This window comes from Prionailurus bengalensis, chromosome X (assembly GCF_016509475.1).
Source record: "Prionailurus bengalensis isolate Pbe53 chromosome X, Fcat_Pben_1.1_paternal_pri, whole genome shotgun sequence".
NCBI lineage: Eukaryota > Metazoa > Chordata > Mammalia > Carnivora > Felidae > Prionailurus > Prionailurus bengalensis.
In genome coordinates this window covers 7,697,412-7,710,083 of record NC_057361.1, presented here as the reverse complement: position 1 = coordinate 7,710,083, position 12,672 = coordinate 7,697,412, and the positions used below count along the sequence as shown (strand labels likewise).

Sequence of the window (12,672 nt, the reverse complement as noted above, 5' to 3'; positions counted from 1 at the left end):
GGCAGAGAGAGAATCCCAAGCAGGCTCCACACTGTCAGCACAGAGCCCAACATGGGGATCGAACTCATGAACCGTGAGATCGTGACCTGAGCCTAACTCAAGAGTCGGATACTTAACCTAGGCACCCCTAAACGCAGAGAATTATTACGTAGTAAGTTATGATTAAAATTTTAAATAGCATGATTTGTTTCACGTCCTTAGTTTTCAAGTGAGGAAATAGCAAGTTCAGTGTATTGAAAACCCTGCCCAGTTAGTCAGCTCCGTCCTGTCTGCAGGTCTGTCCTTAGGCTCCGTTCTCCGAAACCGTTTCTCACAGGGTGTCGATTCCTTCCGTTTTTGTATTCACAGATTTCTTTCCTTCTTCCCAGTGTCTGTCATCCAAAACATTCATACAAGCAATAGTTACCAAAAAACCTTTCCCATTTATGATTTTATCTGTCTTGGTCCATTAGGCGTTAGGATTTCAACATAAGCATTGTGGGAGGACACAAACATTCAGCCCATAATATGCCCAACTGCCCCCTGAAAAATCTGGACTTAAAGATGTCCGTTCGTCTGCCCGAAGTCCGTCAGCCAGTTTACTGGCCACACTAACACCAAAAACGAACTCCAAATTACCCCCCGTGCTTCTGGTATCCCTCGGTGCTTCCATCAAGCAACTGAAAGAAATGCACTTCATGAACGCCCGCACTCAGCGAGTAGAAACTTGCTTTTTGGTGACGTGCTGTAAGAATGCTAGGCGGGATTTTCCTTTTTTTCTAAATTTTTTGTTTTTTACTGTTTATTTTTGAGAGAGAGACAGACAGAGAGAGACAGGGTGTGAGTGGGCAAGGGGTAGAGCGAGAGGGAGACACAGCACCCAAAGCGGGCTCCAGGCCCTGAGCTGTCAGCACAGAGCCCGACGCGGGGCTCGAACCCACCAACTGCGAGATCGTGACCTGAGCCGAAGTCGGACGCTCAACCGACTGGGCCACCGGGGCGCCCCTTCCTTTTTTTTCTAAGCAGGGACCTGTGTTGTTGTCAACTTAAAGCAACTTCACGAATTACCTCGAATACAGTATTCCTCAAAATTTCCTCTGCCGCCACAAGTATAAAGCGACTGGCTTCCTGGATCCTCTGCAGGAGAGTAAGTACACTCTTTCCATAGACCCCAAAGACTTCACTTGCACCAAGCACGCTTTCCAAGTGGCCGATTAGGCCATTTCAGCTTGGTTTTCACTGACTTTTAATGTCGTGTCCCGACACATATTTCAATAAACCATACGACGTTACTGACGGTCGGCCATTATTTATGCACACAAGTGCTAATCCCATATGCTTTGACCCTAATAGAATCCAGAAAGAGGCGGCACACTTGTCAGGTGCCATGCTAATATCCATCCGTGGCCAGGAGGGCCTGCCCAGGGCCACCTGTCCAGGCACCTGTTCCATTTGCTGTGCAGGTCTGTTTATCACCAGACCCGCACATAACCACGCAGGACTGTCATCTAGGCTCCATTAAGACTACAACATCCCTTCAGCTGTCATCGGCAAACGCTGTTAATCACACACTGGGGAAGGGGGCATCCTCTCCTCTGGTGAAGCAAGTTTCTTTCCTTGTTTCGCTTGACTTGCCTACACCGTTTCCAATGAGCGGATCTAATGTTCGCTCGATGGACGACCCCCAAGGGGCCATTTATTTCATTGGAAGTTTTTAAAAATTATATTGGCGTATTTATAAATGAAGGAGACTTCGTTTTTCACGCCGTCCACTTTCTTTAGGCAGCTTCTGAACGCTTCCGGAGACAGCATGTTTTACAACGAAAAGCAGAAAAATTCTAATCCCAAACACTTGATTCCTGGTACAGCGATTTATAACACTACGATCTTGGGCTATTTACTGTGCCTCCATGATCGTGTCTGCTCATTCTTAGCCTGACGACGGTGATGTCTATTTTGTGGTATTTTGGCGGACATTAAATGGCACACGTCGGTGAAGAAGCTGGCAAGATGCTTGGCTGACAGGAGGCACTCGCAAGTGGTGTTTGCTAATGACACCACCGCTAGCATTCCTGTCTTAGTGCATAAGGAGAAGATGGTGGAAATAACCGTCATCAATTACCGTACCTCTTACCTTTCCTGTACTTCCCAGGGGTGACTGTCTATATTCCTCCTGGAGGTCTTTGCAATCTACAGCTGATAGAACTGTGTAAAGATGTGGATGCGAACGTGGGGGATGCCTTCATATAAAAACATAAAAAATATAGTGTCTCACAAATACACCCGGGAATCCGAGGTTCTGTTTTAGAAGGCTGGTCTCTCATCATGCACTCCGGTCTGAGCTGCACATTGCATTGCGTTTTCTCCCCATGCATGTCGGTTGCCCACCTACTGCACAACGCGTACATTGCAAGTGGCTGGGGTTACAAAGACGACTAGAACGCCATCCTTACCCTCCGGCGTGGCATAGTTGAATACGAGAGACACGAGAGTGTATGACCACAGCGCCGATTCGGCGCCACCCTTTCTAACTCTGTTCAGTGTCCTGGTGGTGGGAACGGAGCGAGTTCTTACACCGCGGAAATTGGCAAACGCGACTACAAATCTTGCCTTTTTTTTTTTTAAATTTTGGAGAGCTGGTTGTCAAACATTTGCCAGCACGCTACTGGGTGTCTATAAACTGCTTTATGAGCATAGAGGAGGGAAGGGATGACTTCGTCTTGGGGCATTCTGGGGAAGCAACAGAGAGTGGTGACATCTGACCGTGTACGATGGTAGGGGAGTGGGTAAAGGAGAAGAAAGACGGATGAAACTTTGAAAGGGCACGGTGATGGTGAGAGGAAATTCCAGCTCATATGTACCTTTGAGATGATGACCGCAGAAGGCACATGCAGTTGTGAGAAGCTTTTGTTGAAGGTGATAAATTAGGTGCGCCTTGGGATTTAACTCGAGTGATATTTAACGGCAGCAGCTCGGGGTCGCTCCCTATGTCCTGGGGCCGAGGGCATACCTAGGGCAGGGATAGGTACAGTACATCTCAAAGCAAATCGGAGTCCTTTGTGCGTCAGAAATGCTATTCTCAGGCTCCTCCTCAAAGCAATTGATCAGATTCCCTTAGAACAGGAGCAGGGCCTTTGGGATTTGCATTTTTAGCAATCTCCCCAGAAGTCTCCTTGCGCGCTCTGGCTTGAGAACCAATATCTCAGAGCTGGTACATCAATGGTTCTCAATCTGGCATGATTTTACGTCCCCCCCCCCCCCGCATGATTATTATTGATTGTCGTGAGAAAGCTACTGGCGTCTAGGGGGCCTAGACCCCGGCGCTGTTCAACATCCCACAACGGCCAGCACGGCACCCACCGCGGAGAATGATCTGACCCCAAGTGAGGAGCGCTGAGGTTGGGCTGGGTCGTAACTGAAGGGCTCCGAAATAAGGACAAGTGGACTAAAGCCAGCCTGTGTCACTAGGCGGGCCCTTGGCCTACCAAGGTGGGGGGCTGGGGTGGGGTTTTGGACCTCCTGGCCAGCAGATACTGGGCTGCTGAGTTTTCATAGAACTGGGTACGCAGATGACAGTTTTGAAACTGCCCGTTGGTTACCTGCTAACCTGTTATACAAAAATTTAAAAATACTTACGGAATTATTCTCACAAAAGAATCATTTTGGCCACTCTTTGGGGGGGGGGGGGAAAGATGCCACTGGTGCCACAGGAAGTAGTCTTTGCTCGACGTGCACTTTTTTGAAATCCAAAGGTCGATTTGCCTTGACATCATGCTGGCTGAGAGTTGAATAAAGTTCCTGTTTATGTGAAGTTTAGCAAGCGAACTTCGGGAATTCTTTTTCAGTCCGGGTTTAAGTTTACCAGAAGCCAGCCAGCTTTCCTCCTATCCTACTGAGCTGATGGCCAGCTAGGCCCTGTTCATAAGCTCACCACATTCAACCCTGTGGGGAAGGCGAACCCTAGCGAAAGGGACATAGGCTTCCTTTAGTCATTTTCTTCTTAAGGACACATCAGCGTTTATTTTTCGAATAACAGTATTCTGGGCAGTTATGCCTCGGGCTCCCAACAGATAACGATTCTTGTTCCCTTGCCGCTTTCCAACACATTTGCGTGCACCTTCCCCTTTCGGTTTGGGTGTTTTGGGCTGGATCTCCAGTTCGTCTATATGGAAATGAGGTGGGTGGCACCGTCCTCCCCCAAGTGCTCCCGTCAGTGAAGGTGTTCCGCACAAACCATTTGGTTTCCTCCCCAGCGTCTCCGCCCAAGTAGGGCTTCGGTGCCAGATGCCCTTTTCCAAACACGGTTGGGTCACTTTCCGGGCCTTAGGGTCGAAGCTAGTCAGTTACGCTTCGAGCGGACCCGGGGCAGCGAGATAAGAACAGCACTCAGGCTTCACGTTGGGAGCTTTCGCACCGTTTCCAGCGGCTTCCAGCCATTTAAATCCCGAAAGCTCTCTAATCCTCGCGGAGGCGGCCTTTCGGGCTCCCAGGACCCACCCCTTCCTCCTGATTGGCGGGGCTCCTCCGGGGCCCAAGCCAGCCGCCTACGACGGCTCGGAGCCCCGATTTGAAATAAGAGCCAGGCGGTCCTTGCTGCCCTGAGCCCGACTTTTCATAGGCTGGGGAAGGAAAGCTTGAGAAACTTGACATTGTCTTGGGCAGAGTGCGTGTAGCAACAGATCAAAGAAAAAGGAAGAAAACGTGCTCTTTGCTGCCTGTGGGTCTCCCTGAGTTGCTTTTGTCTTGCGGGCTGCTGTTGGGTTTGGTGTTTCCCCTCCGAAGACCGCGGCGTGGGCTTCGAGGCAGCTCGCTCCCTGCCGGATGGGTCATGGAATTCTAAACATGAGGCAGGTAAGCTCCGGGGGCTCTACGGGCCGGTGGGGCGGGAGGGCGCAGCCTGGGCCCCCCGCGATGGTACTCCGGCGAGCCTTCTGGATTAGCACATGCTGTCCACGTCCATCCATTGGCGGAAAGTCGGGGCTGCGTTTTCCTGAGGGAACCGAAGGAGCCGATTTCCTGAGGGCCCCCCCCCCGGCTTTCCACACCCCCCCCCCGCCCCGCTTTGCCTCTAATGGTGATCGGTGATGTCAGCCAGTCATTGTAAAGGGCTGAAAAGCGGTTTGTCGAATATGTAAATCAATTCCAGTTTGCAGTCGCCGGGCTGTGTCGTGCGGGGTCTTTCTCGAGCTTTTTTTGAAGCTTCTATCCTGTGCTTTGGGTTAGAATAAAGATAACTGAATATCCTGAAAAAGAATTACACGGGGCGTCTTATCTCATTTTGGCTTCCCATTCTGAGCACTTCACTGTGTTTGCGGCTGAGAAGGCGGAACCAGCCCGAAATGAGCCCAGACGGCCGGCCCTTCCAGAAAAATGCAGATTTATTTTTCTGTTCCAGCAGTTGTGAAACTGTGTTGCTTCTGGCCGTAAGAAGACAACCCTGACGCGGTGAGCTGAGAAAGGCTTGGGATTACTTAAATGAGTCTCTGAAAGGAATTCTAAACCGACAGCCTCTTCCGTGGCTTCGGGGCAGAGTGATAACATTCCTTATCAGCCCAGGCAGAGGTTTATGGCTTTGCCATTAAGAAAGGAAAAGGAAAAAGTGGGTGTACGAAGCCAAGAAAAGGTGCCATTTACAACTTACTCAAAGTTATGGAAGACTCTTATGTCAATATAGAAATATCAAGATCACTGCTCCTAGGAAGGGAAGACAAGATTGGAAAAACATGCCGGCAGGCTGGCAACGGCAGAAAATTGACCAGAGGAGTGTAAATTGTTTTTGCCAGCTCTCAATAAATCTGGGTAGGAAGAGTTAGCATCTGTGTTACCGCCAGAAAAGCTCTTCACATCTTTTTCTAGATGAGTTCAGCACCCTCCACTCCGACAGCTTTGGGGGAAGTGATTTGCATAGGAAGCAAAACTTTCCCTTTGGGGGCCTGGGCGAGGGGTTTGGAACTTTCCGTCCGTTTCCTGCAGCCTCGGGAGGAGGTGCAGAGCCCCCACTGGTCGAGCGCAGAGACCCTCTGCCGCTCGCCCCCTAAGCCAGCGTGCTTGGCAAGTTTCTGTGAATGCAGGGAAGCACGTTTAGATCAGCAAGTGCCGTGTGTTTTCAGTGAACTGCCCTTGCCTTGCTGGGTGGAGATCGTGGGGCCGAGGCTCGGTTTCTTTTAGTTCTGCAAACCCACAACTGATCCCATTCTTTTTCTGTCGAGCCGCCGGATGGGATGGGGGGAAGGAGCGAGAAGCCCAAATGGGAAGGATTTAAAAGGAGAAAGAGGAACGCAAAACATTTTTGACAAAGGTCCTCAGCTGGAACAAAGAAGTCATTTGATCCCGGGCACGGCCACCTGTCCTCTCCTTGGTGGTGTCTGAGCTCAGTTTTCAGAATCCCTGTTCCCACACGATCCCTGTGGAACGGTGGCACTCCCTGTGCCCGATGCCAAAGGCAGGCTGTCCGGCTTGGCATGATCTTCCCCATGCCTGGCTCGCCGTGGCATTCGCGCGAACTGGAATTCAGCCCGGCGTTGAAGTTCTAAGGGTACACATGTGATGGCTCCTTCGTTATTTAGTGAGCGAACGACTTTTGAATCTCGCGACTCTGTGTGCCTAACGATGTTTTGGCCTGTTCGGTACTGGAAAAGAGGGTGGGATGCCGCGGGGGTGGGAGGAAGGGGGAGAGAGAGGGAGGGTCATTGCTCACCCAAAGAATCGGGGCAGTCCAGCCTTTCAAGAATCGAACACATTGTTCCACGGCAGCTAGAACAACAATGTGGAGGGGATGAGTGGTGGAGTTCTTGGTGTGGATTAATCCTGACTTGATCTGAGTTTCTCTCGGGCCAAACCGCCGCGACCAGGCAGGGTGAATCGCACCCACCCGCCAATTTGCCATCCCAGCCCGGCAGCCTCAGCCGGATTTGCAGCGTTCACTATCAAACAGGTCCCTGTGTCATCAGCTCTGCAATGAAATGCAATCTCTTCGCTGAGGAGTGATCCGCCCCTAGGGCTGCACAGTGCTGAACAATGGTGCGGCAGCCAGGAGATCCCTGCCCCGTACGAGCCATAGCGGGTAGCCAGACAGGGCCAGCAGAATTAGAAAGCTGCTTGCCCTGCAATGAGATTCAGAGGGGGGGTTTAACTTTCTGCCGGGGTGGCAGAAAAAAAAAAAAAACCGCATAGAAGGATAATATTATTTGAGGGTTCCTAAGGTCACGCCGAATTAGGACAGACGAGAAGTGTGAACCTGATTTGCCTTTATCAGGAAGTAATTTTAAAGTGTGTGCCGATCTTTCTCTGCACTCTGGTCCTAAATGGGACACTCTCCTCAAACTTCCTTGAGAAGGAATTTGCCGTGTCCCCAGGCAAAAGGAAAGGCCTGGCCACCTGTTGTAGGAGGCCGGCCAAAAACAACAGGTTTCCCTCTGGCATTCCTGCAACGGCCGATACCCTCCCCAAAGAGCGCACCACTCATAATTCTTTCTCGAGCTAGGAAAAAAAAAAAAAAAAAAAAAAAAATCAGCTGCTCCAGACGAAATTGCCTACCAGACGTATTTTGTGTTTTTAATATCCCGACGACTTCCCAAAACAGGCGAAGAGAAGAAGGTGCGCGCTCTATTTCTGATAGACTAACACGAGCGTGAAGGGGAAAAACAAGGTAGTGAGCCAATGCTTTAAGCAGCTGCTAATTCTTGCAAGGCCAGCCTGGTGCTATTACAAGGAAGCTGTGACTCGGCCTGTTTTGCGTTCTTCAGATTGGAATTAAAATGCCCAAGGACATCTGGTTTCATAATGAATGTCTTTGTATTCATCTTTCCTTTGAGGATTAGAAAGTCCTTTACCAACGCGATCTATTTATTCTCTGTCACATCCCCAGGAGAGAACGAGGTGGCAGTTTGATCCTCATTGAACAAATGGTGAGGTGAATGAAGGCAGAGAACAGTGACGGAGAATGAGACACAGCAAATTAGGCAGAATTCTGGGGAGGAACCCTACCCGCTCCGAAAGGCAGGCTACCTGTGCGTGCCAGGCTTGGAATTAGAAGCGATAGGTCTTAAAACAGGACTCCCCTACAGCATCCGACTATGTTTGATGGCTTCCTTCATTTGAAAGTCAAGCCTCTAAAACTGTAAAAGGCATTTCTGTTCTCATTTGTGCCAACACTGAGCTTGAAAGATACTGTAACTAACCAGAATTTAAAATAGGGTCGTTCTGAAATATTTCTCGGTGGCTTTTCCTCGCCATTCATTATGAAGTGCGTTCGTAGTCTGCTCGGCTGTGGACCGCATAGGCTGTGGGCAAATCCTTTAATTTGTGGGCACATGTTATCCGCAGACATTCCAGCAAGTTTTAAGGCTAAGTGCGTGTGTGGATGTCTCCTGGCTTTGATCCCTTGTGTGGTAAATAGACATCCAAGGTAGCTATGGCAACCTGGGCTGCATGGTGGTGGAAAGGGGGGGATTTGGTCACTGGACAAAGAGCAATTTGTTTGATTAGAGAAAGGTGGGGCCGATCAGGACATTTTTTAACCCGCATGATTCCAGGATCTCAGTTCACCTAAGGCATTTGGGTTTTTCTCGATGGGCAGAAAGAATTAATGGTTAGCCGGGACAAAGTTAATATGCAGATGGAATTTAAATGCTTTTCAGTCAAATGGTTGCTACTTTCAAAAAAGCAACTTCTAAAATGAAAGGGGAGGCCAACATATTCTATCAGTGTCCCTGTCGTACCTAGTGTGAACGTTTGTGTTTTCAGAACTCGGTGGGCTTTTAAAAAGAAAAGACCACAATCGATTGGGCCCTGTGCACTTCCGTTCTCCACCTGCAGAGGTCAGGCTTGAAGTGTCTTACGACGGAAGGCCAGGCGGCGGGCACCGCTGGGAGTCGGGATTGGAGTCCTGGGGAATTGCTCTGCTTACTTGGAACAATTAGTTAGCGATTCTTTAATCTTGTGACCAAAGGCACGATGAAAATGAGTTCATTCAAGGAAGAGAATATCAAATACGCTGTGATTAAAGAGAGGGCTACGAAGCCAGGTCAAACGGGAATCTAATCTCCATTTAGATATGGGACAGTTCTAGCAACATCACTCCTTTCTGGCTCATTATCAACTCCTTTTATTGCACATGAAACTCATCTCAGGGGGTTTGTTCTAGAAGGTTGTTTGCCTGCTTTTATAATCTGGCATGTTCTGGAAATGTTTTTAAATGGAAGGACAAAATATTAGGGATGCTTCTAGATCCACAAGGTTCCCCCCCCCCCCCCCGGAGGAAAATGTCCCATTGGCACAGATTTGGATGGTTAATGGCCTACAGAAAGTGTTAAAGAGGGCAGAAGACTGAGGCACTGGAAAAACATGACCTGAGCTGAAGTCAGACGCTTAACTGACTGAGCCCCCCAGGCGCCGCTTAAGTTTTTTTTTTTTTTTTTTTTTTTAAATTTTTTTTTTTCAACGTTTATTTATTTTTGGGACAGAGAGAGACAGAGCATGAACGGGGGAGGGGCAGAGAGAGAGGGAGACACAGAATCGGAAACAGGCTCCAGGCTCTGAGCCATCAGCCCAGAGCCCGACGCGGGGCTCGAACTCACGGACCGCGAGATCGTGACCTGGCTGAAGTCGGACGCTTAACCGACTGCGCCACCCAGGCGCCCCGCCCCTTAAGTTTTATATATGGTTAACTGTTTATGATGAGCATACGACAAAGTCTCTCCTTCATTTCTTACATCATTCAAGGACACTTACTGAGTACTTACAGAATTACTATATTCAGTAGTTCATTCATTTGCGTTACTTTATAGTTTTTTTTTAAATATTTATTTATTTTTGAGAGGCAGAGACACAGAGTGCCAGCAGGGGAGGGGGCAGAGAGAGAGGGGGACACAGAATCCGAAGCAGGCTCCAGGTTCTGAGCTGTCAGCACAGAGCCTGATGGGGGCTCAAACTCAAGAACAGCGAGATCATGAACTGAGCCGAGAAAGGACGCTCAACTGACTGGGCCACCCAGGCGCCCCCATTTATGCTAGTTTAAATGATTTTTATATGCCAGGCCACTTTGGGGCTACGGGCATGATTTTAATATGATCCCTGTCCTCAAATAATCTTTGATCTGATATATACTTTTTTTTTTTTCAACGTTTTTTATTTATTTTTGGGACAGAGAGAGACAGAGCATGAACGGGGGAGGGGCAGAGAGAGAGGGAGACACAGAATCGGAAACAGGCTCCAGGCTCCGAGCCATCAGCCCAGAGCCCGATGCGGGGCTCGAACTCACGGACCGCGAGATCGTGACCTGGCTGAAGTCGGACGCTTAACCGACTGCACCACCCAGGCGCCCCGATCTGATATATACTTTATCGTTCCCGTAGCACAATGTAAGTTACCTGCTTATTAACAACTATATTTGTATGGATAAGAATCCACTTGATAAATTGATGGTAGCCAAACCCTTCTTGAACTTGGGAGACTTGACAAATGATTTGTAATTGTGAAGTTTAGTTAACTTTTAACCACATATCCATTTGTAGAAGTTTATGAATTCCTAGCTAAAATCAATGTATCATAATTCTTTTTTTAATTTTTAAAATGTTTATTTATTGTTTTTGAGAGAGAGAGAGAGAGAGAGAGAGAGAGAGAGAGAGAGAGAGAGAGAGAAAGAGAGCAGGTGGGGAAGGGGCAGAGAGAGAGGGAGACACAGAATCCAAAGCAGGCTCCAGGCTCTGAGCTGTCAGCACAGAGCCTGGCGCAGGGCTTGAACCCACAAACCGTGAGATCATGACCTGAGCCGAACTTGGACGCTTAACTGATGGAGCCACCCAGGTGCCCCTATCATAATTCTTAAATAGTAATTTAATCAAATCTTATCAATAGAGAAAAATAACTCCTAGGTACTCCCCAGTTTGGAAGACTTTATGCTCTAAGGGTCTGTTGTTTGAAACCCAGAACATTTTCCAGTGAGAAATGATTCCATTTCTAAACATCACTATCTTTTTTTTAATGTTTATTTATTTTTGAGAGAGAGAGAGAACGCAAGAGAATGTGCGCAGGGGAGGGGCAGGGAAGGGGGAGACAGAGGATCTAAATCGGGCGCTGTGTGGTGTGGGGCTCCAACTCACGAAGAAGAAGTCAGACGCTCAACCGACTGAGCCACCCAGTCACCCCTAAACATCACTATCTTACAAAATAACCAATCTAAGGGGTGCCTGGGTGGCTCAGTCGGTTAAGCGTCTACTCTTGGTATCTGCTCAGGTCATGATTTCGTGGTTTGTGGGTTCGAGCCCCGCCTCGGGCTCCACACTGAGTGTGGAGCCTGCTTGGGATTCTCTCTGTCTTTCTCTGCCCCTCATACGCAGTATCTCTGTCTCTCTCTGTCTCTCTCTCTCTCTCTCTCCCTCTCTCTCAAAATAAATAAGCAAACTGAAAAATCTGATTAATGTCAGATTCAGTTCTGAGTTTTGAGGGCATGCCTCCGTGTTACACAGGACGGAGCCCAGAGGGAGAAAGATTTGCCATAGTTTTGGTAACGGGCCAGTCACGCTTTTCTTTCTCCATCCTTCTGACACCTTCTTGGTCCTGCTGGGACTCCCTATTCTAATATACAGTGAGTTGAGTTTCCATAATTGCCCAGCTTCCCCCCTGTCCCGCCCCACCTCCAAACCACACTCCTATTTCCTCTAGACAATGGTCCCGACCGGGGGTTGGGGGAGAAGTAATATGGATGAGCTAAGAGCGCAGGACTCTCAGCCCTTCAAACCTCAGGGCGACCCTTTCCTTGGAGAAAAAGCCGGCCGTGGAGCCTGGAGCTACAAAACTCATGACTGCCCTTTCAGGGACAACATCTGTGGGCGAGGTCCCGCCTTTGGCAGATGGGACTTGCTGATGTGACTGCCTGTGGGTCAGACCCCTTCATTTGTTCTCTTCTTAGCATCCTTTCCGAACTCCAAGACTCACTGAGGTCTTTGGGAATGGCAGCCAGGGAACCACAGGGGGCACGGTGCCTGGCACACAAGAAGAATCATTAAATATTTTGTAGGTGGAAGCTGGATGAATTTTAGCAGGAGGGAGCATTTTCCGGGGAGCGTTTCCGAGAGGGAAAAAAAGGGCATTCGGTGGGGGAACAGTAAGGGCCGAATAGATGGACATTAGAGAAAAATGAAACTGTGTTGCAGCTGCTTAACCATGGATCCCATTCACTTGCCTTCCGGGTGAGGACACAGCCTGGAACATGGCAGGTAGCTTAGCTTACATTTCCATGATGGGGCTACACAAGTGGTTAAGAAGTGGAATGCGTCCTCCGGTAGCTCAAAGCCCAAAAGCGAGATAGAATCTGCCGCTTCCTCTCATTGAGCCCAACCTGGTGTTTCAGGCCTTTGGCCGCCATGCGGTTGGTTTATTTTGCCAGGTGAGTGGCCTGCCCAAGGTCACTCAGCGTCTGAGCGAACGTTTCTGAGAGAAGACTGAAGTCTTCTACTCTCTTTTCTGCCGGCCTGCCCAAGGTCACTCAGCGTCTGAGCGAACGTTTCTGAGAGAAGACTGAAGTCTTCTACTCTCTTTTCTGCCTGTGGTGGCCACATTTTCTCCATGAAATTCAAGACATATGCTGGACCAAGCATTTTCACTGCTTCTGGGTGTGACAGACTGTCTGAGAGTTATGGTTAAAATGATGAAATAGAAATTTCTGAGACGTTTACCGGTTTCTGGAGACAA

General features: G+C 49.0%; 1 protein-coding gene across 5 annotated transcripts in view; it reads left to right on the top strand.

Annotated features, from left to right (window-relative positions):
• MID1 (midline 1) overlaps positions 1–12,672 on the top strand; it is a 395,896-nt gene that overhangs the window by 242,484 nt on the left and 140,740 nt on the right. The window contains exon 1 of one of the 5 annotated variants that reach the window (XM_043570082.1): positions 4,549–4,830. The exons of 3 other annotated variants lie outside the window; for them this stretch is intronic. The gene's annotated coding sequence lies outside the window, so the exon portion shown is untranslated. Of the gene's footprint in view, positions 1–4,548; positions 4,831–12,672 lie in introns of those variants that run through there. One more of the 5 variants, XM_043570087.1, reaches the window with a different exon arrangement.